Raw genomic sequence first — 27136 nt, forward strand, 5'->3', positions numbered from 1 at the left:
ATGTTGCGAGATAAATTAACAAACTCTGTCTGTATGGAGGACAGTTTGGCGTCCGAACCTCTACCCATTTCCTCCAAATGAGAAAATTGTGATTCGAAGTACGGACGGTACCGCTCCATGCAGGCCTCAACAATGACAACTAGATCAGGCTGGGAGCAACTTTTATCTCCTTTAGAGGGAGACGCCAGCTGGGAGGAAAGTCTCTTTTTCTGGTTCTGTGCCATCCCGAGGTGAAGTAAATCTTAACTGGGTCAAGGTAAGAGTGAAAAATTAAGTTTTGCTTTATATGATATGTGAAATAGGAGATGAAGGGTACAGAGCAAAAGCCTTAGGCAGCCATATCTCCAACAGGTTATGTGATCCTTCTTCTATACTGTTTAATTTTGAACACGGTAATAAAAACAATTATTCGCCATGCTGACGTTTATATATTGGTATTCACATGTAAATAGTCACACACACATCTATTTCTTATAACATTTTTTCCTCATCCACAAAAGCAAAACTTTTGCTACAAAAGATTTTTCCTATAATTATTTGTTTTTGAGAAATTTCTAGAAATTATACATTTCCATTTCCATTGGGGTATGTAAACTTTTGACTACACTGTATATACAGTGTATATATATATATTATGTATATATATATATATATATATATATATATATATATATATATATATATATACTGTATATACAGTGTAGTCAAAAGTTTATATATATATATATATATATATAAAATAAAACACGGCTTGGAAAAATAACAACATCTGATTAGTTAACAGCATCACATGGCCATGCGTATATATATAGCATATAGCACGGCTTGCATACTAATCAGCCGCTTCACACTGCGTATCAGTACATTCTAAATTCCATGACAAACTGCCATTTTATTTGTTATTAGTTACAAAACCACAGCCAAAAATGAGTGACATTCCATCTATTTCCTTTAATATATTTGAGGATGAAACTCCACATAACTGGTACAACACCAACTTTCTGAGTGAAGACAGCAGTCCACCTGAAAAAAATAAATAAATAATATAAGTGCACGGAACAGCTAAATGAAATAGAATAAAACAAAGATTGAAAAAAAATACAGCATGGGCTGGTTAATGTACTTAAAGAAAAAATATGGACATTCATTTTATGGAAATAAGTCCAAAAAATCTCAACAACATTAAGGGAATTTTATGCCAGTGCAAGAAGTTCAACTGGGGACTAGTTTCAGTCTCCAGTTTTATAACGCTGAGCTGGACTAAATATATATTTTAACAGTAGAAGTTTTAACATCTCTGCTGACAGCAAGTTTAAAACCAGCAATAATGTATTCCTGTCAGTCAGGAAAACTCTTAGAAAAGCAGGTAAAGACAAGGCCAGACACCATCCCACATATTACCGGCCTGGATTTGAAGTGTCTTGGTGCGTAAAGTCTGGTTCGATCATCTGGCACGACTTGGACACAAGGGTGTCCGACAACGAACATAAACATATTCTGAGATCCAAAAGGATGAAAACATACTAGAATATGTGTGCCTCGCATATAACGAGTCCACAAACTCACCTCAAGATCCACTTTCAATGCAGAAATTCACAATAAACGAACATGTGCAATTTATTTTTAAAAAGCGAACAATGAATTAAATTAGGGACTATATTACACTGCGGATGTATACACAATAAAAGTTTCTGGTTTTGTCTTAATTTAAATGTGTTTTAATTATATTAATTATTTTTCTTCCCACAAATGACAGGTAGCTGTGTTATAAGCGGTATAAACCACTTCGGGCCGTGCGGTTCCGATGCAGTGTGGTTCTGATGCCTCGGCCTTACATCTGATCACATCTAACTGTGTCTGAGGCTGTATATTTTAATTAAATACCTGTTAAAACCCCCCAAAAAAATGACAAAACAAGAGCAATGCAGTTGAATACCTGCTGGTTGGTAATACAGAAAGAAAGGAGCTGTGATTGTAGTGATTTAAACAGAGACTATACATTGACCTTTCGTTAGAGCAACGGGCGGATTTGCCTGGTGCAGACCTATATTCCATTGAGTGTAAGTTAGACTACGCCCACCTTACACATAGTCAATCAAATTCAGTTCCCAATACACAGCCTTCAATAGCTTAACCAATCAGGTGTCAAAACTGTGAAAAGGTGTATCACCCTGAGCTACAGTCAAAATATGTGTAATAAATTGCTGCAATAAAAGTCAATGTAAAGATTAATAAAATTGGGGCAAGCAGTTCTCAAAATATAGACTTAAATAGCTCAGCCAAATAGGAGTCAATACTGTCAAGCTACACTCACAATAACGTCTTGTAACAAGTGTCCATGCAATGTTTCATCAAATTTGGGAAAATGGTTCTGTAGCTTTCATTAGCCCAGCTACTGAGGCCAAAAGTAGGTGTCAATGACAAAGATTTGGATACCCCCCCCAAGCACTTGTGCTAATCAATGCCCACAATGTTTATTCTTTATCATTATTATTATTTGTTTATCTAGCAGACACCTTTATCCAAGGTGACTTACAGAGAGTAGGGTGTGTGACCTATGCATCAACTGCAGAGTCACTTACAACTACGTCTCACCCGAAAGACGGAGCACAAGGAGGTTAAGTAACTTGCTCAGGGTCACACAATGAGTCAATGGCTGAGGTGGGATTTTAACTGGGGACCTCCTGGTTACAAGCCCTTTTCTTTAACCACTGGACCACACAGCCTTTATCATATGAAAAATACAAAGTCACATGACCGCAATATGGCAGCCATATTAGGTCACAGATCAATAAAGTCTGCATTTCTAACTCTTTTTGGCATATGAGGTATGCATTAACTACAGCCTTACATTTTAACTGTAATGTTAATTTGAATTATTGTACACACACGTTGTCTTATTCAGTCCTCCTTTAGTCCTGCCTTAATATTATTAATTGTTATTCTCAATGTAGTTAGCTACTGCATTCACAGAGTAAATCTTTTTAAAAATGTAAAAACAAACAAAAAACTAAATTCCAAAAATATTTTTAAAAAACTGTACCGTTACTGCACTGAAGGAAATAAAGAAACAATAATACTGTATTCCTTATTGATCGCCTTGTTATAGCAATATAAAGCATTCTGACACACTGAGTATTGTATTTATTATATAGATTTATCTTCCAAAAATTTGGTTGATAGATAGGTAAATTGGTAGGTTAGGCTGAGGGGGACGATGCAGAGAAATCCTGAAGGTCAAGAATCCAGTTAATTATTCACCAGTCACAAACACGCATTGCAAGTCAGTTATTCAACCATATTTTTTAAATTATTGAAAACCCAAATTAATTAGTCACGTGTACAGCTTGCAGTATATTAACAATTGACCAGTGAGACTCCAACAAAGTACAAGAAGCTTGATAACATCACTTTTGAGACTGTTCCTTGTGAAACATTAGTAATTTGTGCAGTCTTGGATACAGAAACACCTGACAACAGCTGAATGTCCGCTTCTCTTTAGTCTGTCTGATCTGCTGCTAGCATTTTTTAATGTTTTCACATTAAATAATGCATCAGGGGTCCTTTTGCATAACAAATTAATCATTAATTTGAGTGTCAGCCCATTTACCCTGAAAAGCTGTGCTGCATATCCCAGGTGTTTCTGATTTTGTATCCAGCCTATGTATTAATTTTGTCTACATTACATTCTGCACATGCTTTCATACTAAATATCTCATGTGTGTAGGTTTTACATATTTATCACCCGGACTTCTAAAATGTTTGGAGGCCCCTGTGTAAACTACAGAAAAAGGAAGTGCAGAAGAGAAATGAGTGCATGCTGCATGCATTACACATGAATACCAAAGCTTTTTGCTTACCTGATGAAGCATTAATGCCATGCAATAAGTACACTGAGAACACATCTAAAGCCTAAAAAGCACATTCTGGGGAAATACCTCAGCAATGGTCCCATCAGGCAGACAGAGAAAGTGGCGGCAGAGATTTCTGAGCCCACAGAGGTGGACAGTGTAGATAGACAGCTGAGTTGTGATTTCTTCATGACCATCTGCAAATCCTGAGGTTTCACAGCGATACTGGGGGTCACAGCTGGGATCTCCAACACAGGGATCTTCTGTCCAGAAGTAATCATACACTGCCACCTAGTGAGACAAACCAAACAGCCCCCACCCACACCCACACCCACACCCCAGTTTAATTATGAATTGTCAAGGGTTTGACATACCAATCATGGCTTTCAGTAAACCTAAAGAGACGGAGAAAGAGACAGGGCTGTGCCACATACCTGCACCCACTTATACAAATCCTCAGTACACATTCCAAACAATTAATTCCACATAAGTGAAAATATAATTGCCTCCTTTAAAACAGAAAACAAATGAAGACGCACAAGGACTTGTTAACCCTTTCTCAAGCACAAACCTACTGCAAGCCATTTGATTTAAAGACTGGATACATTTCATGAGAGAACGCAGGGCATTCTGATGTGTGTGGCTTTGCAGACAAACAATTAATATTATACATCAAAAAAATGGTTCCAAAATGAAGACTTCAATGTTAGCATAACCTTTTATTTAGAATGTTTTAAAGATTATTTTAATGGATTTTATTTAGGAGAAATGTTTTACTTTTAAATGATGTCTGGTTTGGTTGGAATGGTTTGAGCCTCACCTCTGGGTGACCAAGTGTTAATTTAAACTATCCTATGGCTGTGCATGTAACGTTATGGATGAACTTCCTAATATGTCCTTACTATAAATTATGTATCTATCAATTTTTATGTTTATAGTTAATAATTTTTTTTTTCATGTTATATGTTTATTTATGTTGCAGACTTAACATTTAATTTCATTAGCACAAACACTTTTAATGTGCTCTCTGAAGCATTGCCCTAATGTTAGTATTAGTTGCATTTGTGTTCTTGTGTGTTGTACAGTAAGCTATTGAACCTACAGTGCATTTCACTCATCTATTAAAAGAACAGTGAAAAGAAACAGAGCATGAATCATGTTACATAGATCATGTAGTTTGAAACCATTCCTGCATTACTGAGCCAGTGGTTCACCTGATATTCTTGTGTTGACAAGAGAGCAGATATCTGGATTAACCTGTTTTCAAGGAAGCTCCTAGCTTTAGTCACTGAGGGGTGAAAACACACCTATGCATGCTGCTGTGTAGTCCTTCTGTACACAAAGACAGTATGCTTTTGCTTTAGCATTTGAAACAGCTCAACTGCCGCCATACAGGGGTCTTAAAGTCTGTGACCAACCATCATTTCAGCTGACAAAAAAAAAAACACATAGGATGCAATAAAAGTGAACTATAATGCACGACCGAAAATTCTGCAAAAACAGATTATGGAAATTGACTCGTTCACAATAAAGGCAAGGAGTGGCAGGTTCTGAAGAATCTGAAGATTGCTTACCGTAAAACGTCAAATAATCGCCGGTCACCAATACTCGCCGGTCTCTAATAAGCGCTGGGGCTTCTGGGAAATATGGTAAATAGACGCCGGGTCTCTTTTAAAAGGCGGGTTATGAATAATAATATATAGCGCGTCATACGGAATGTTCCAGCCAATACACACACATGGCTGTACAGTGAGCTTACCAATTTGGGTGTACAGTGAGTTTACCACTTTGTTTTTCAGCAGCGATGAAGAGACCCTGAGGCTCAGGATAAATGATAAGAACACTGAATGTAATTTATTTTAAGGTACACGTAATGCATACAGTTATTTTTATGACGTTATTCATTTTAAAACCAGTTGTGAAGATTTGTTGCTGGTTAATTTTTCATCGATTGTCCATGCTTACCAATGTACACGTTATGAGGGTGAACAATAAATATAACATGTGTTAATAAAGATGATACTTATTGCTTTTATTAATTTTAAAACCTTTATTTTTTATTTTTTATTGTGCTGCAAGTTAATACACACTTGTGTTTTTCGATATCGACTTATGTTCTTACAGGGCTGTCTTTACTGGATTTTACTGTTTTTATTATTATTACAATACAAACTGTTATTACCCACTGACACAACCTTTAATGAATTTGCTTGAATGTTGTAATTTACTTATGTTGTTTCTATAAGGTTGTGTGCAGGCAGCTTTTTCATGATTGCATCTGAAGTATTTGCAGGTGTTAGTGATCTTTGTGACAGAAATACAATGAGTTCTGGTGATAAATCTTCCTCCCGACCTGTGAGGGCGCTAAAGAACGGGAGGAGAAGTATCTGGAAGGGCTGGCCTGACAGTTCGTTTCCGGGACCAGGAAGTGGGTCAGCCTGGAAAGAAGCGAGACTCTGTTGTAAAACCGTATTGATTTGACAGGTAAACGAGGGGCAGCTGCAAGTAAAAAGGCAGCTGCAACCGTTTACCTAGATATCATGCAGGATTACATATAGGGGCCAGGGTAACGCTGTCCTTTTCCTTCGTTTGGGTTAAGCCAAGGACCGAGAAGGACGAGACAGTAAAGTACTGTGTAACTGTATCACTCTATAGAGAGTTGCGTGTGTGTGTGTTTGTGTTTGTTTGTCGCTGTAAAATAACTGTCTGTGTTTTTGGAATCACCAGACAGATAAAGCATATCCGGAGCTGTCGCCGTGGGCCAGCACAAGCCGGATCACCACATCACGAACCGTCACAAAATAAAGTGTATTCACTCACCACCAGCACGACTGCACGCACCCGAGACGGGTGAACGTGTTTTTGTTTTCTTTTGCCAGGACTGTAAACCTGTGTTTTCATCCCTGCGCTCTACACATTGTTGTGTATTGCCGGGGCTTATTATTTATGGTCACTAGACCAGGAATTAAAATAAAATAAAGTTTTTCTCACTGGATTATCGTTGTCTGCCTGTCACTCCTGCACCGCATCACCGCTACACCTGTTCCCCTTACTAACCACTTTGCCACATCTTACATAATAAACGCCAAGTCTCAAATAGTCACCGGTCTCCAATAGGCGCTGGGGCTACTGGCAAATATTGTAAATAAATGCTGGGGTATTTATTTAAAGTTTTACAGTAGTTACAACATGAGTCACTCAGATAGCAGTTCTTAGAGTCAAGATGCTTTCTAGAGCACTCATTAGGTTCAATGAAGGTAAACGGCATATGGGGAACTTTCAAAATTACCTAAGATAACAAAATTCAGTGTGACCTACTAATTGATTTTGTATTTGGAATCATCTATATTTGGAATCATTAAAAGGGAAAGTACAACAAAATCAACCGTTACAGCAATATAATAGAAAACCAACCATGATGTTTTCTTGACCAAATCCAAATTATATTAATGTTTTTACTCAGAAGCATTTCAAAGTGCACAACACACTTTATAATAAAGCTATGTAGTATGTAGTACACTGCTCTCCAGCAGTACTTGAGAGGGTTGTGCATACAGTCCCTTCAGTCCGATATATTTATTTATTAATTTTTTTGTATGCAGAGAAAGCACTGAATGACATGACCACATTTAAAGCCACAGGGCCTGAAGGAAACTCACAAGGTTAGGAAACTGCACCCCTTGTCCTCCATTTTGGTTCCAACAGCTTTACAGTTTACAGCAGCATAACTTTAAATGTGATTACTGGTTAAGATGGCAATCAAATTGATACTGTTCATGTTACAGTACATACAAACACTCGCTTTCAATACCTCAGCGGTCTTTTCTTCAGGTCTAAGGTGAAACAGATGGTATTGTTTGCGTTTACATACAAATAAATCACATTCATACAAGTTATTTAAACTACATTGTAAACTTGATGCTTAGCTGAGGTATTATTTTCTCTATCTATCTGCACAAATGGTTTGTTGCATTTTCTGTTACAGACAGCATTGTCTATCCATGCTCACAGAGTGTGTGTCATCTGTGCATTTGATCTGCTTCTGTATGATAGCACTAAGTGATGTGCTTGATTTAGAATCAATGGCTCTGTATTTTACAGAGACCAGCTGTGGGTAACACAGACAGGATTCAACTCAACTCATTTTAAAGAATCCACTCTGGGTTTATAGTTTTGTGCTGTATTTAGAAATCTAATGCAGTGCTGTCTGTTGTCTGAACTGAGCACAGTCAACCAGTGAGTACTGGTTTCAGTCTCATAAGCACCGTTAACAGCTGATCAGACACAAAGGAGACTAAAAGCACAGACCTCTACATGGCAGTCTATGAGGATGGGGCATCCCCTATATGTGGCAGGCAGCTAAATTCAAAATTAGTAGAAGAATATGTCGGCATCACTGTTCTATATGCATGCATTGTGTACCGAAAACAAAATGAAGGGCTTTGACAATTAACTCAATATATATATATATAATTAGAGCTTAACAAAAATTGCATATGACAAATTTGGACATTTACAGCAGTATTTGAAAAAACCCATAAACATACAGAATGCTCAATATAAGAAATTCATTGAATATCAAATTTTCTATGGAAAACAATTTGGAAAAGTGTGTGGTACACTGCACTTGTTATGTTTGTAAAGATGTTAATACATTGTGCTGGGACCAATCTGGTTGAATTACACCGGCAGTTTGATGTGTGATCTTTAAATTTGTTATGACACTGATAATGTATTGATGAAGGCATTGTTGTATTAATCAATCAGTGATCAATATAAACCAGACCCCCATTCTGTGCAATAACCCAAGCTCATTTCAAAGGTTTAATTTTATTCTAATTTATTTTCTTTGCATGCTCTTTTGGCTAATTAAATCTTTCCTTTCAAATCACTGAAGTGACAAACAATGCTATGTAATTTTGGCACATTATTATGTACCGGTATGCAATATGGGTATAATGCATTCCAATTGGTTGAATAATAATTCAAGACCTTATAAAATGAGTGCAACAAACAAGGCACAACATTTATTTCATTCACCTTTTTCCTTTCATTAAGATAAAAGCTGCCAAACTGTCCATTCACCATCTCCCCCTTTCCTTTGTCCCCAGACGTGTTTCTACCGGGTTTCTTATAGTTTCAGTTCTGTCCCACTTGGCTTTAATTTACAGTGGGAAAATAATTAGAATCTCACTTTTCTGAAGACGGGAGTGAAAATGTAAACAATGCTTCCCTCCGGGCGAGTGCTTTATCAAATTGACAGGTGCATTTGAATTTCCTTGGGTGGGGAACATAATAGGTTATTTATGTGTCATTCCAACAGAAAGGCTTGGCCATCAAGATGGGCAGCAGACTTCCCCACAGTGGCATTTTGCACCTAATCTGGCGATTCAGAACCAACTCGATCAGACCAGAGACATTTATAAGCTGAAAATGTGTACCTGCCTGCAAACTCCAAAGTGCCTTGGGGAAATTGCCAGTGCTCAACTGCTCAATACAAAATGTGACCATTTGAAGGCATTACTAGGATGACTGTACACTTATCAACCCTGTGGTGCTGGGAATGAGTCCAAAACAGGAAAATAGTGAAAATAAATAAATAAATAAATAAATAAATAATAATAATAATAATAATAATAATAATAATAATAATAATAATAATAATAATTAAGTCAAAACTCAGCAGAATGATCTCATTTGATGTCAATCAATACATTTACATGACAAAGCGTTTTCCAAAAACTAATGTTTTCGGAAAACTGAATCAGAAAACTGATTTTCTTAAAACGTCACTTTTCTGTGTTTACATGATTAACGACAGAAAGTCTAATTAGAATTCAACTGTATACATGGATTGAAGTTTTCAGAAAACGCAGGATATTTTTGCATGCAAAGTACTGTAGTACCCTAAGTACGATTTGAACAGACGGGACATTTTCTCTGCGATAGAACGGAGACCAATCCAAGTGCTTTATCGATGTTTCAGGTCTTAAATTCAAAGATTACTATCCTATACCTCTTTTCAGATTCCCCACAATGTGCAGTCAGCCTTTCCAACAGCTCACCCTGTTCTATATTACCAGTTTCTTTTGCAGACATTATTTTAAATTATCACGTAATTTTAAAGCTGGAAAACATGTGCTGCTTCAGTATGGGCTATTAAAAAAATACATACGGACAAATATTACTTGATGGCTAACTTTTATTATTTATTTATTTATTTATTTATTTATTTATTTATTTATTTATTTATTAGCAGACACCCTTATCCAGGGTGACTTACAGTCGTAAACAAAAATACATTTCAAGAATCACAGTACAAGTAATAATACAATTAAGAGCAAGATAAAATACACTGACTTTGGTTCTAGCAAGTACACGTATATGACAAAATACGATTCAATAACAAGCAAATGGATGCATGCAGACTGAATACATATTATTATTATTATTTTCTGTTTTCTAAAACCACGTGCAGGAATGAAGGTCAGAGTTTGCACATGTGCAGTACGCTATCGGAATAAAGTTTTCCGAAAAGTGCGTTTAATTGATATACATTTGGTTCGTTTTCGGAATTGAATCGGAAATTTCTAGGTGCTGTTTTCCGAAAACTGACCTAAGGAATATTCCGATACATTTTCCGAAAACTGTGTTTACATGACTTTTGATATCGGAATTCGTTTTCAGAAAACTTAGTTTTCCGAAAAATTTCGGAATTCTTATGCTCATGTAAACACACTGATTGTCATTGATCCTTTTAGTGTCCAGTAGACTACAACATATTCGTGCAGTGAAAGAGAAACATATTATAATGATAAAAAATGAAAATAAGTTAAGCACATCTTATTACACACTCTTTGAAACTTGTATTGGTCAAAAAACACGGTTATCTTATTAATTATCTAATGTACAAGAGGTAATGCAAAATGGGGTTGAAATGAATGCTTGCACTTTTAATATTACATCTTGATAGGATGTATATAAAACACACAATTCAGAAACACACTTTGACAAAAGAATTGCTGAATCCAATGGTATATAAATCAATAACTAGATGTTTTGTTCTGCTAAATAAATACATAATAAGAAATGTAGTTATTTTCCCAAAAGTCCAAATACAAAGAGACCACTTACTTTTTTTTGTTTGCATAATCACAATAATATGGTCAAATCAAATATGGGACATTTGTACGTGTTGCAGTTGGATGGAAAGTATTCCTAAATGCACGACATGGAATGTGGCTTTTCTGTATATCTAAATGTTATTAACTGCCTTTGCTGCTACAGTGCTGTTCATTCATTCACCAGCTATTTGCAATTTGTTCCTTCTGTTTTATATTAGGAGTGGCAAACAGAATGCTCAGAGAATCTATATGATCTGTGGACAGACAGAATAAGTTCAACAAGGTAACAGATGCTTTCAATAGACCAACTTACAGCTGAGTGTGTGTTTTTCCAGCTGACGGGACATTCTACATATTATTTTGTTAATAAAAGGGCAAATCTTTAGCACTGATGTTTCAACACAATCCCCCATTGTCTATATAGGTTGCATTAAATTAAATATAGTTCAACTGCTATTTCAGTATAGAAACAAATTCAATTGCACTGGGTGACCCTTTAACTTTGTCTAAAAGCTATTTAATAAAAAAAAAAAAAAAAACTGTTCAGGGGATTATTCGTTTTTGGAACCAATTCATAATAGATTAATACATGTAAAACACGTAGAGGTGGTTTTGCCATTCTCACCAACACCATGTGTGAATCTTAAACCAATCATTCTTAAATTCATATTTCTTATACTGTGAACGCAATATATATATATATATATATATATATATATATATATATATATATATATAAAATTTAAAACTTCTGGTATTCCTTGGCAACTCAGAAACACACTTTGACCATTGTTATGCACAAGCAAACTGAATATCCGCTTCCACTAATTTTAAGTTGAGAGCTTTTGTTATGTTTATTATGCTTTTGTTCATTGTTTCATTTGTAGTGTTTTCCTCAGTTTTAAAAAAATAAATAAAATAAAGTATACAATATTCAAATATCTAGCACAGATTCAAGTCTGACCAAATGTCTAAAAATGGAAACCACTGATGTTGTTGCTTTTCAATGTACTGTATATTCTAGTGGGAACAACGCGCAATTTTTCTGGTTTTTAATATATTGTGTCTTTCTATTGTTAAATGATAATATATGTACAGAATACCTGTGTAACATTTTAAAGAAATATAACATATATGTGTGTGTGTGTTTTTTTTTTTTTTTTTTGTTACCGGTTGGCTTTGATAAAAAACACCCAGTACACACACATAAAAAGGTTGCTAACCTTGCCACAGTCTAAATGCACTAAAGAACAATGAACAGTAATTTGGAAGGCTGTCCTCAAATTATACACTCAATACAAATGACAAAAACAGACAAGGCTTGAGGGTTAATGTGGTGTTCCGAGACGGAGCATTGTAACTGTGTTTTAACCAGTGGGCTGCCACATTGTTTTCACACTTTTCAACCCCTTGAAAGTCCATGACCTTTTCACAAACCACAGCCCTATTCCCTTTTCAGTGATGTTTCATATTGCATTCTCTAATGCAGTGTTCTCCAGCCCTATGGCCCCAGGCCCTGGAGCCTCATTGCAGTGTCCACTAATTGCCCCTGTAATTGAAGAAGCTGCTTGGATCTAATGTGAATGCACAGCTTCTTTGAACAAGAGCTACACTTTTGTAGCAGAAATACCTTTCGCTGACCTCTCCGATATCTGTGAAGATCAACTTTTTTTTGCTTCTTGTCTTTTTTAATCTTGTGTTTTTGTTTGCAAGTGCATCTGCTTTTTGTCAGACATATTGACCACAAGCTGGTCTGAAAAACTGTTAAAAAAAACCCTCAGTTTTAAATCCTTCCTACTAAATAAACTCTTTGCAAATGATGTAGATACCATTTGAAAAGACAGGTTACATGGCTTCAGACAGATACAGATTAAATATAATTCCATGATCAACTTCAATAAAGATGAACACACACAGCATATGTTTAAAACCATGGAAGAAAATGCTGATTTATCTTCAACAACAAAAAAGTAAAACTCTTATTTGAATGTACCAACTAAAAAATATATTTCTGGACAAAAAATTATTAGTGTAAAAGTATACATAAATTAATTTCACACACTAACGCTTGAATAAATGATTGCATTTTTTTGTCAATTTTAAATGCTTTTTACTACTGGAATTTAAGTACATATCTTCTAAATGCTGTTCTTGTACAGCCATTGCTGTTAAACCATGTCTTGATAAATATAAAACAAAGTTCAGACTGTACATACTGTTCTGGTCACCCTGTTACAAAAAGGATATTGCTGCTCTAGAAAGAGTGCAAAGAAGAGCAACCAGAATTATCCCGGGTTTAAAAGGCATGTCATATGCAGACAGGCTAAAATAATTGAATCTATTCAGTCTTGAACAAAGAAGACTAAGCAGTGATCTGATTCAAGCATTCAAAACCCTAAAAGGTATAGACAATGTCGATCCAGGGGACTTTTTTGACCTGAAAAAAGAAGCAAGGACCAGGGGTCACAAATGGAGATTAGATAAGGGGCATTCAGAACAGAAAATTGGAGGCATTTTTTTACACAGAGAATTGTGATGGTCTGGAACCAACTCCCTAGTAATGTTGTTGAAGCTGACACCCTGGGATCCTTCAAGAAGCTGCTTAATGAGATTCTGGGATAAATAAGCTACAAACAACCAAACGAGCAAGATGGGCCAAATGGCCTCCTCTCGTTTGTAAACTTTCTTATGTTCTTATGTTCTTACTATACTGATTAGCAATCTACAAAGACAAAATAAACTGTAATTAATTAACTAACCAAACAATAATAAATGAATAGATCAAGCTGAATTCACACTATCCACAACAAAATACAATCATTTCCAAATAAACAATTATCCAAGGTTGTTAACTAGCTGTTTTGAACACCCTCTGCTAAATTATCTCTGCAGAAGGGATGTACATGGATAACATGCAAGTGTGAGTCAGATTACAGGAGATGCAATGGATTTAAGTACCTTGCCAACTGGGGATCACTAAGAAGGATTGCTTGCATAAGAATGACAAGAACCCTGAGTGCTTGCTCTTCATTAGTGCTCCAATCTGTGCCATCTAAACAACGACAGATTTACCCATAAGAATTGTTGAAACCACCTTGGGTTTCCAAAAGTTTGCCTGTGGTCACAAATTATCTAGACACAGAAAGAAAAACTATGTGAGCAAACCTTGATGCGGCAATTGCAGAATTCTGTTGTGAAAACATCTTGAGGGCAATCAACTGCAATTAACACATGTCAACGGAACTTATTATGAATTACTGCAAAGATTACAGTTAACCATGCAGCTCCTTTATCACTGTCGAAATGTTCTGACAAAACAGTTTGCATACCTGCTTAAGTATTATAGAAATGAACACCCCCCTTCCAGGTATAGTAATCAAGGGGATGACAACGGACAATTAATTAGGTCCATCTGTAGCACTGCTTTTACATAATTAATGTGTTCATTACAGAACTTGAATAGATTTTCATACTTGAGGTTAATCTTAGAATTAAAAAGAGATTTTTGAGAGTGTGGGTGTTTGATTAATGGATTTATTATAGAAAACAACAATATAATACATCAAAGAGTATAAATATAAAGAACCGAACAGTATTATACATTTATACTGAAGAAATAGTTTGTTTTATGATTGTCTTTAAATAATAATCTTGTTATACCTGTATTTGTAAAGATTTCCTGTATGTTACAATGAACATCTCTAAAAATTATACTCTATAGAGCAATATCTAATTACAATGAACATCTCTAAAAATTATACTCTATAGATCAATATCTAATTGTTGGCAGGTATGAAAGTACTAGGACTATGGTTTACAGTTGCTGTATTAGCATTAGCACATTTTCAAATTAATATCAGAAAAACATGGATGAACATGGAAGAAAGAGCACATATCACACATGTAAATATAATACTGTATATGTTATGCGTAAACAGACAAAGCAGATGTTTTGTGCAAACACTCTTGGTAGATTTCTGTTAAATAATCGTTACATTTCTTTAACATAAGCAAAGCATACAAACTCTCTGTTCAGCCCTCTTTACAAATAATATGACTCTTCAGTAATTAGGTAAACTTTGTATTAGGGCAACATCCTCTTTGGGAAATGCACTCAGGAAACGCCATAAGTAATTAATGAAAGAAATACAGCTTACAAAGTAAACAGAAATACTATGGGAATAGGAATGTGTTGTACTTACACCGGACACTATAAAAGAAACCTTACATAATACATATACCATGTGTTTTCAAAAGAAATTGCAGTTTAACAATGACAACCCCACACTATAAGGTCACTTGCACATTTTATTTCCATTTTATTAGTTTTATTCAATGGAACTAGAAAATAATTCAGGTATGCAATAAATGGGGTCCTCTGCCTCCAGGAGTTTCTCTTTAAACTCAAGTTTTCATTAATGTTTGGTTGATTTGTATTTTCTTCATACCACCCACTCAATTACATTGCTAGTGTTGCCTGAAAATGCACCCCTATGAAAAAGTGTCCCCCCCGTAACTGCACGGCTCTGTATGGGGTCACTCAACCAATGCCCCAGCATTAAAGATCCTGTTGATATGTTTTAATGAAGAACAGAGATGTTAACTCTGGTTAGAATAATCTTAATCTGAGTCCAGTAAAATTTTGATTTGGTTAATTCTCATAATCAAATCTCCTATTCCAGTGTGGAGGAAGAGGAAGAGGAGCCCTGGTACAGTACCTTATTGTGCCCTCCCCCCCATCCCCAAAACTTTAATTCTTACTTATAAACCTAAAACATGTGTTCAATATTTAACACAATTTAATTCTCTGAATGTTAGTATGTATGAAACAGTATGCGACTACATGTAATACGAAAACGTTTTCTACCCACCTACTTGAATTGCATTTTGCGTGAATCTTCACATCCAACAACTCCCAAGCTTACAAGTTTAATCACCAGCCCATCCAGGATTCCACGATTCTGCAATCGCAGAAATGAATATAGAATTTACACAAAAGTGAAGAATTCTGTGCAAAATGTTTTAGAAATTTTTATCTTGCATAGAAAATTGTCTTTCTGTTTAGTTTTCTTTAAATCGGAAATACAGGCATGTTAATTTGCTTTAGTTTATTTTCAGCAGCAATATTGAGTGACCACCAGGCTAAAGCACAAGTGGTTGCAGAGTTTGAATAACACGAAATATAAAACAGTGCCTATTACCAGCCTCCACACAAAGACAGTTGTGTGGAAAGAAAAAAAAGTTAGGAAGTTCATTTTAATTCAATATTTTGGTTTTACATAATTAAGAGAATAGCAGTGCCTGTCGAAATGAGGGAGGATACAAACTTAATTACTGGCGCCGGTAGCTACAATGATACAAACATTAAGGTTGTAACATCTGGAAATATAAATCTGAAGGATATTATCACTGTTAAATATTTTTTTCATAAGTTTTGGACCCCTCCGGGGCCCTAATAGAAATGTTGTTACAATTTACAATAGAATCTAATCTTGAGAATTTCTAAAACTATAGGGCTTCTGATTTTTGGTGTTTTACCCTGACTTTTACACTGTCCTTTAAGAATTAAATGTATACATATTAAGCCATTTGTGTATCTCAATCACAACTAAGGAATGTGTTTAATAGTAAAATTGATTTAATGTATGTTTTCTTTTTTCTGTGAAACAACTAAATGGGCTTTTTACAGAAGCGTCCTAGTGCCAATTAAAATATATATATATATATATATATATATATATATATATATATATATATATATATATATATATATATATATATATATATCCTATGTAGGACTTTATATATCCTACATAGGACTTAAAAAAAAAAAAAAAAGTCCTAACTAGGAGATATAAAGTCCTACATAGCAGAAAACATAGAAAAACCTGTAAATTACATCAACTTTACTATTAACACATTTCACGTATCTCATACACAACACACTCAGTTGTGATTGAGATACACGAAAGGCTTTTAATTTACAATTACAAATTAGTATACATTTAAACTTTTTTTCTACAACTGTGAAGGAAAACGTCTTTCAGTAGTCTTTTTACCCACTCGCCTACTTTCATTTATAAATTAGGGCTTCTGTTTTTATTAATTTAATTTCTCTGTGCTTATTTTTTAGTTATATCACATACCATGATAGTCATATGAAATTCAAGACCTCTTTTCCAACAGGCTCCTACACCAACACTTATACATTCAGTACAATACACCTTTTCAATTACAGAAGTACGATTCAACAAGTGTGATTTTTGCAATTCTAAACAATGAGAAGGAACACCTGCTTGCAGATGCTGAAACATCCACAACCGTTTTATGGAATTGGACTAATAGGTTACTTCTGTCATTATGATTTCAAAGTATAAAGTAATAAGATTGACAGATTATTATTAAGAAAAAACATAGAAAACGAATTTGGATTCCTTTATATTACCGCCTAAACTTGTAAGTAAGGTTTCCTCCTGTACATCCATCACATCACTTTGTGAGCCTCTATCATAAATTTACCTGCAAATATCATTTTTTTTCTAATAAAGGTCCTATGGCCCAATGTTATTAAAATTATGCTTTTCCCTTGGATATTAATTGGGTCCATAATAAGAAACACGTTGGATTCATTATTTAATTGCAAGGGCATATTACGAATACAGTTTCTAAAATGCATTTTTAATGAAAAACACTACATCCTGACCTAATCATATCAACCTTATTCTATCTAATTAGTGATGCAAAAAATCATTAGAGTTGCAAAATATTAGTTTCAGCTCCATCGAGCTTCTCCTCTCTCCTTCATGAATATAATTTTTTTTAAGTCTATGATAAATAGTTAATGAGGTAAAAATGACAAAAATTTGCATGTAGGCAAATTAGTTTAATAGGGATACGTCTTCCCTGAGTTAGGAAAGTGACATTTTTTCCTGGGGAAAAAAATGGCTGAAATTATTATGACAAGGCCCATCTTATATAAATGAAAGATAGTCTGCTTGAATATAAAAATCATAAAATGTAATAACCTTCAATTTTCATCATACTGGCAAATGTGTTAGCATTTTATCAGTTTAATAAAGGCAAATTAGGTCTAATATGAAATATATAGTAATTGGTGGAATCATGGAGAATATATAAGCGAGGCCATGCTGCTAAAGCCATCAGTAAAATGAAATATTTTCCTAATCATAAACAAACCAAAATGCTAATATTTGTAACGTTTTTTTTGGTTTTTTTATACGCAAATTGAATACCATTCTGCTTTAACATGATAAATAAATTACGCTATTTGTTATTCTGCAAACACATCTTTACAATGTACTATTTGCTTAAGTTTTTGCCTACAGTATACCCTTGTTATTCAGATACAATTGGCTGCAACCAACAGTGGGAGTCACACTAAAATTTTACACTCAACACACTGAATGGTACATTCAGCTATTCCTTAGAGGCATGATGACAATATATTGTCAGTGCTTAAAGAGCAGAAACTAGGCCAATAACTGCAGTTCAGGTGAGTTTTAGGAAGTTATTTTTTGTGCTGCCAACAAGGTGACAAGCAAGCTTTTGCATAAGTCTAACTGGAACCATCTCCCTGGTTGTGTTAAATTATTAGAGATCAAAAAGTAATTTAGTTTCTTGGAAAGAATACACTTGATATGCCTTCAAAATGTTAGGCATTCTTCTTGAATTTGTGATATATATGTGTAAAAGATACATGTTTAATGGACGGATGTCTGGTATGTAAATGGCATTCTGACAGAGACCACTTTTGGCAACATTATAGGGGTGGTTGATACATGTATGTTCTAATGAGGCTGAGACTTATAATATAACATGCTTGTTGTTGAGTGCTTAGTTTACTGTAAACTACTTTATATCTGTGGCCTCATTTTGGATTGATTTATTTAAACTTAAAATTAGACACCATACATTTTAGTGATGAAGGACAAAGTGTTGTAATTCATAGTACATTACATTATCGCCCATTTAAGTTAGTGATTATGTGGACATTGCAAAATTAACTAAATGTAATGCTACACAAATAAAGGAGGATTTTACATTAATATCAAATGGAATGCAGACCCACTACCCACTATGATACCCTGGTGAAAGCGAAGCATCTGCACCTCCAGATTTTATTTCTGGATTTTAAAAATGTTTAATAAAAATACAGTCAAAAAGTAATAAATAAAGTGTATACTGTACACCAGAAGCTAAACTGTTGTCTATGTGCAAAGACAAATTAGGATTAGCTTTTATTGAATTTCTGTACTACATCCATGATTTTCTGACAGAAAAGACACACAAAGAATTCATTATTTTTAAGTGAAAAGGCTTTATAACCTTAGCTGAGGTTCTTTTTGGGATAATTATCCTGTACTAATTAGATTGAAGTTAAAGACCTTTGAGATGATATCTCAGCTTTCTGAAATGTAACTAATAAAATAAAGATGTTGTTAGGCTGTCTTGTGCTTTACAGGATTAGAAGTCAAAAAGGGTTACACCCAAAGAGGCTTCTTACTCCTGGGGTTTTAGTTTAAACAAGGATCTGTAATGTTGCTGTATCTACAGACAATAACTTCCCTCTATGTATGAGGTCTTCATGCTTATTGAAGAAGGTTCCACTGCACTGTTATTATTTTGATCAAATTGCTTAAATACAAGGGCTAAGTGTTCTTTCTCATCTTTGTTGCACTTCAATGGTCAATAATCCTCCAGAAACCAGCCTTGGTTATTATTATTATTATTATTATTTGTTTATTTAGCAGACGCCTTTATCCAAGGCGACTTACAGAGACTAGGGCGTGTGAACTATGCATCAGCTGCAGAGTCACTTACAACTACGTCTCACCCGAAAGACGGAGCACAAGGAGGTTAAGTGACTTGCTCAGGGTCACACAATGAGGGTCACACAATGTCTCTGAGTGTAAGATCCCAGGCTATATTTTGTATTTTCCTTATCTCACAATGTAATTCCGCTCCTGGTGCGACACCTCCAGATCCAGTAGAACAAAAAATCTAGCCACCTCACTTTGGATACGCTGAAAAACATCCAACATCCAGCCACTGTTATGCAGCCTGAAGTAAAAAAGGTGTTTTTTGTTTTTTTTTAAGACAGGTTTTAAGACATCCTGCACACATACACCTGTGTCCTTTGAGTACCACGTCAAGCCTGCAGTCTCGTGCAGTGCAACTTCAAAATGCTACTGCACCTTTGACAAATAGAAGATGTTTATCTTACTTGTATTAAACATCTGTATTTTAACACAAAGCAATGGAACAAATGAAGAACAACATGACAGGAGGGTGAAAATAAAGCACTCTTAAATGGATGAAAATGAAGTACAAAACCATGGCCCTTGATTTTTTGTTTAATTGCACAGTACATTTTAAATTCAGCAGAAAGGCCTCTTCAAGAAAGGAAATACTATTTGCCCTTATGAAATTAACATACAGTACAGGCTGCACGTGGGATATCAACTCCTACTGTAAAAAAATTATTAAATAATCATAGTTTTTCATTATCACTTAACCAGACCCAGACTTTAATTAACATAAAATACAATGTAAAATCACACCCATTCCATAATTTAAAAAAAGCAACATGTAGCAGTACTGGTAATTTGAATTTATAGGATTTGTTATTTCACATATATACCAAAAAGTGTCACAAAGTTAATCTTCATGTATAAATAACAATATAGCCATTTGTTACATATATTACAACACATCTTTAGGCTATATTCATTTAAAACATATACATGGGATAAAGCATTAAAATGCAAAATCTTGTTTTAATGTCCTTCTTGACCCAAGGCATTGCATTAAAAATACATTACACAAGTTATATTACAAATTAAAACCAGCATAAAACTCACAAGATAAAGTTGTATAGGGACAGAAAACAATAAACCAAGTAAAAAAAAAAAAAAAAGAAAAAAGTGTAATAATGATTATGTGTGAGTGCATGTTTTTCATATGTACATTTTTTAAATGTGGTTTTGTAAGAAATCAATAGACTTGTCAGTACTTATATGAATGCTGACATGTTCATAAGTGTAATGCAGGAGGCGACAAGATAATTTATTAAAAGTGCCACAAGTAAGTATTTTTGCCTAATTTCAGCCCAAGATCTTGCACCCAGATTGTCATATAAAATGACATTTACTGTCATAGTGTCTACATGTGTGACTTGTATTTAGGCTTAGAGCACCCGCCCCGTTGCTAGAGACATCGTCAGTTATATGTGATTCAAATCATACAGTGTACATGAAGCACAGCTCACATTCTCTGTTGTCCTTGTGGCATTTCTAGAATTGCTGCTGGCACCAGATTACATAACATTTAGCAATGCATCTTTGTTATACTGTTTGACTATGAAGCATTACATGACCACACTAATACCTTTTGCAGTATTCAGTGTCAGTGCAAAGCATTTAGATGCAGATGAAGTTGAAACAGCACGTGTTGCAGGGATTGTCTGAACAATAGAACTATTACACATCTGAAAAGATATATATATGTATGTAATGCAATGTTCTTTAAATACATTACATCTTCTAATTTCACTGCATGTTTTAGTTAATAATCATCCCTCAGAAAGAACTAGATATTACAAGATAGATGCACTGCACCTAAATAGGTCAGGGGCAAGTAAGCTAGCTGCAAATACTGAAAACCAGTTAGCAAAATATTTAAACTAGGACCTGGAGAGGGGAGGGAATCTAATAAGGTGTGCACTGAGTTGAAAGAGGGAAAACAGAAGTTAAAGTATCTTACCACTCCCGCTACTTGTTGGTATTTAGTAATCGCAGAGGTGTCTGTTACAGTAATCTTCTTCATATCCCTATTACCTCTGCTCAATCACATGCTCTTAATTGTACCAATCTCCACCTGGCTTTAGTTAATGTTAGATCTCTGTCTAAAAAAGCTCCTCCAATCAGTGATTTTATTATGGATTATAACATTAATATGTTCTCTTTCAGTTAAAATGGGCTTGGAGCTAAAGGCAATGTTTACTGTAAAAAAAAAATGCACAGCACTGATCCAGCACAACCGCTAAAGAAAACCTTTTGAAAATAATACTTCAGCAGCAAAATCTGAATTGGTCAAAAATGTATTATTTTTATTTTTTAACAAAACATATTCTAACATTATTTTAAGATCACTGTGAACAAGACAGTAATCAATCAAGTAACACACATATTAATAGCTTTAAATCAGTTACAAAAACGTATTAATCATAGGAATGAACTGGATTTTTAAATTAATGTCATCAAGTAGGGCAGCAGTGTGGAGTAGTGGTTAGGGCTCTGGACTCTTGACTGGAGGGTCGTGGGTTCAATCCCCGGTAGGGGACACTGCTGCTGTACCCTTGAGCAAGGTACTTTACCTAGATTGCTCCAGTAAAAACCCAACTGTATAAATGGGTAATTGTATGTAGAAATAATGTGATATCTTAACAATTGTAAGTCGCCCTGGATAAGGGCGTCTGCTAAGAAATAAATAATAATAATAAAGTACAAAGGTTAGTATAAAAGCATTTCTATAAAAAAACAAACAAACAAACACATATGTGCATGTCAAAACCTAGCCCAAAGTACAAATGCATTTGTTACAACTCATAAGCTATGAACACACTGAACAAATGAATATCCCAAAAGCATGTATTTTTTTTAATACAGAATTCTGACCATCAGTTAAGGCGGAATTTCGTCAGGCAGACAGACTCCGACACGTTCAGCTTGTTCGATGTGGAACAGGAACAGGTTTTAGCCTTTTCGCAAAATCTAGCATTATTATTATTATTATTATTATTATTATTATTATTATTATTATTATTATTTTTATTTCTTAGCAGACACCCTTATTCAGGGCGACTTACAATTGTTACAAGATATCACATTATTTTTTACATACAATTACCCATTTATACAGTTGGGTTTTTTCACTGGAGCAATCTAGGTAAAGTACCTTGCTCAAGGGTACAGCAGCAGTGTCCTCCACCGGGGATTGAACCCAAGACCCTCCGGTCAAGAGTCCAGAGCCCTAACCACTACTCCACACTGCAGCATCATGACTGACAGCGATTTGGGGATGCTGTTTGTGCATTGTGATGATTCTTTTTAGACAATGTCCCAAGCAGTAGTTATATCATATGTAATAAACTATAACATTATGGGTCTGATATATAAAAACATCTCGCTATACAGTACAGACCATTGTAAATCAAGACTAAGTTTATTGTATTTTGCCAGTATATATCGATTGGCTGCCGGACACATCTGATTATCATTATCTCAAGGTGCAATTGCATGTAATCAAGGACTGTTGTCCAAGAAGACTAATCGGTTTAAAAGAGCTCAGTCAATACACACAATAATTCTAACATGGCTACAATAAGGGAAGGTTTATACCATGGGAGACAGAGAGACAACTGTAAATATCAATATTACCTTCTCAACTTTAAAATAAATAAGAACCATTTATTATGAAATATCAGAATGAAAATGTGATGGTTTTGCTTACCTGAGAAAGTACATGTAAAGTATTGTCAAGGAGCAGATGAGTAAAACGATGTAGAGGAACACTGTAATAATGACACCAGGAGTTCCAGAGCGCTGTGTTCTATAAAAGAGCCAGTAGAGCTTTGCAGCATCTGCTATTGGATTCTCAGCACTCCAAGCATGGTGCTGAACATATATGTATCTAATAATGTGGTAGCATGGCAAAGAACTGTGTAACAATGTATACTGTGTAAAAGTAAAGAAGATGGCATTTTATCTGTCAGTGTATCTGCAACCTCTCATTTAAAGAGTATTTTCCTTGATATAGCAAACTTGTTACTGCTTGTGTAGCATGCAATAAAAGCGGATTTAGAAACACAGAGAGACCTAAATTGATTATTGTATTTTGCCAGTATTGCTTGACAGTTGTAATGTATCAGAATACAATGAATTAGCAGTACAGCTATGGCCAAAAGTTTTGCATCTCCCTATATAATTAAATCATTTTGCTTCACAGATTCGAATGAAGCCTGTGGAATAATGTTACGTTAACATATTGAATTACATACTGCTTTGTAGTTTTCCATACTTAACTAAAAACCGACAACAATTTAAAAACATTTCCATATCCAACATGCCTTAAATACTACTGTACAACTATTATGGCTTCCGGTAGACTTTTTCGATATCGTTCTTTAGTTTCTTTGATTACATGATGTTAAATAAAACATCAAAATTATGTTAATGTAGTTTTTATTTTTTATTTATTTATTTTTAATTTTAAAAAAAATGTAGGCGATGCAAAACTTTTGTCCATAGCTGTACCTGCGGGGCTCCACCATGTTTCATTGTGTGGAGCTGCTTCTCGAGCAGACCGGGCTATTCGGCCGAACAAGCAGAACACCTTCCACGACAGGAAGGTGGAACGGTTTCGCCAAATCAGGTTGTACAGTTCTGTTCGGTGACTGTTCAGGCTCACGAAATTGCGCTTTTAGAATCACATCTCACATCGCAATCACATGACTTTAACACTGACCTATTGCCAGAGAGCTCGCTTTGCATCCCGCCTCCAGATAGACAATCTGTCAGCTGTGATTTGCGAATTTGTGTTTTGATTGACAGTCCATTACTATACCGGTTTTAATTGTTCTATTTTTACAAACTAGCTTTTTATCTTGGTTTATCTCATTTTACAATTAAACAGTTTTTTTTTTGTTGTTGTTGTTGTTTTTCCAATTGTATTACATTTTTGGTTTAGACTGTTTTCATTGTTATATTTTTACAAACTAGCTTTTTTACCTTAGTTTTTCAAATGTTACAATTAAACCCAAATTTTGTGTCTCTGTTTTAATTTGTGTTTTATCAAACTATGTATTAGACTGGTTTTAATGAAATGGTTTAATTGTTCATTTTTTGTGTGTGAAGCAGTTTGTGATCCTTGTGATAAAAGGCACTTCAGAAATGTGAATTGTATTGTATTGTATTGTAAGGAGGTTCATAGGACTTGAGTGACCAGCCCTTTTATTACCAAGTGAAATGTTTTTTTTTTGTTTGTTTTTTACATTCCAATCATTTTATTGCAATAATGCTGGAAACAATGTCACATCATATGCTCTATATTTGTTAAGTTACTGATGAGAAATCAGTCAAATGTTTTGATTCTGATGTATCAGGGCTGCCTAAAATGTAATTAAAAAGAAGGATAACAGTTCATTCTATCTATACATATTGCCTGAAGCCTTTTCGTTTTAGAACTAGGTCACACGCTATGTCACAGTTCCTGATGACAGCCAATAGGAAAGTGTAATCCATAAATTCATCAACCCTCTTCAGCTCCCTGTCCTACATGTGCGACAACTCACTGCACAATGAGTGGCAGAAGCCATTATGTGTGGCTCATGTTTTAATATTGGCCATTTAGTTAAATGTGAGGTACATGCTGCAGACAGAAATGTGATCTTGATATTTTGAGAATAGATTTCAATTTTAAGATTATTAAAAAAAGAGTTATTATTACTAACACTAATATTAGTACTATTTGAGAATGTATTAATCACATCTATTTTGATGCTATACTAGATACAGTACTATCATAAACTAAAATAATATAGAAAACAATGCACAGGTCAAGGTCTAGCTATTTTTAAATCTGTGTCTGTATTTTTTACAGGTTTAAATACATTTTTTATTTGTATGACAGCTGAGGAAGTGAGCAATCAGAGATCTCTCCATCAAAAGACATGTTGACCAGAAACTAAAAAAGTCTTATTATTCACTTATCATATTTCCTAAAAGAGGCCCAGATAAATCCAAAGGAAGCACACTGAATGTGACCTTATTAGATTACATTACCTTTTATAATACCTTGTGATTTATAATGAATTCCAGTGAAATAGCTAGAAAAAACAGGTATTCAATTGGAATTTATATTCTTCTTCTTCTTCTTCTTATTATTATTATTATTATTTTATTTTTTAATCGATCATAACTGACACTATTGTTCAAAAGCAATTAATGATCTCCTTGTTTTAGGATAGCTGGACTCGGGTGACTATATTCTTCAAGACTGATCTTTAGTAGGTTGCTATAACATTTTGTAAATGTTATCGTATGTAATGCATTTACAGTTTGGTATCAGGGGTTACAAACTGCAGTTCAACCCTTTACCCATTAAGTTCTACAAAATCCGTTGATGAATTTGCTAACCCTTTCTGCCTCCTACAATAATAACCAATCTAGCCAGCATCCAGCTTTTTCTCTGTGGGGATATGACAGGACACAATGCAGACATATTTCAATTTGCATGTTGCCTTCTATTATTTAACATTTATTAAAATTGGGCCCATCGTCTATTTTAAATAGCATCGTCACTATTTACTCCCACCTTCATTTTGATGTTGAAAGATGCGTGAGATTGGCTACCGGACACATCTTATTATCATTATCTCAAGGTGCAATTGCATGTAATCAAGGACTGTTGTCCAAGAAGACTAATCGGTTTAAAAGAGCTCAGTCAATACACACAATAATTCTAACATGGCTACAATAAGGGAAGGTTTATACCATGGGAGACAGAGAGACAACTGTAAATATCAATATTACCTTCTCAACTTTAAAATAAATAAGAACCATTTATTATGAAATATCAGAATGAAAATGTGATGGTTTTGCTTACCTGAGAAAGTACATGTAGAGTATTGTCAAGGAGCAGATGACTATAACGATGTAGAGGAACACTGTAATAATGACACCAGGAGTTCCAGAGCGCTGTGTTCTATAAAAGAGCCAGTAGAGCTTTGCAGCATCTGCTATTGGATTCTCAGCACTCCAAGCAAGGTGCTGAACATATATGTATCTAATAATGTGGTAGCATGGCAAAGAACTGTGTAACAATGTATACTGTTTAAAAGTAAAGAAGATGGCATTTTATCTGTCAGTGTATCTGCAACCTCTCATTTAAAGAGTATTTCCCTTGATATAGCAAACTTGTTACTGCTTGTGTAGCATGCAATAAAAGCGGATTTAGAAACACAGAGAGACCTAAATTGATTATTCCAGGGTGCAGTTCTCCATTTAACTTTATTACTATAATATATATTCAAACTGAAAAATGAAACAATTGTATTAAAAACTATATGCTAGTGTAACAGCC

At 34.7% G+C, this 27136-nt stretch overlaps 1 long non-coding RNA gene across 1 annotated transcript; it reads right to left on the reverse strand.

The window, feature by feature from the left end:
* Positions 1-895: 895 nt before the first annotated feature.
* Positions 896-26738, reverse strand: LOC131736923 (uncharacterized). The gene is made up of 4 exons (XR_009328510.1): positions 26660-26738; positions 15847-15936; positions 3939-4142; positions 896-1023 (listed from the first exon to the last, which is right to left on the reverse strand). It is a non-coding gene; the product is annotated as an uncharacterized LOC131736923 (long non-coding RNA).
* Between the last annotated feature and the right edge of the window lie 398 nt (positions 26739-27136).

Source organism: Acipenser ruthenus, chromosome 4, assembly GCF_902713425.1.
Source record: "Acipenser ruthenus chromosome 4, fAciRut3.2 maternal haplotype, whole genome shotgun sequence".
NCBI classification, from domain to species: domain Eukaryota; kingdom Metazoa; phylum Chordata; class Actinopteri; order Acipenseriformes; family Acipenseridae; genus Acipenser; species Acipenser ruthenus.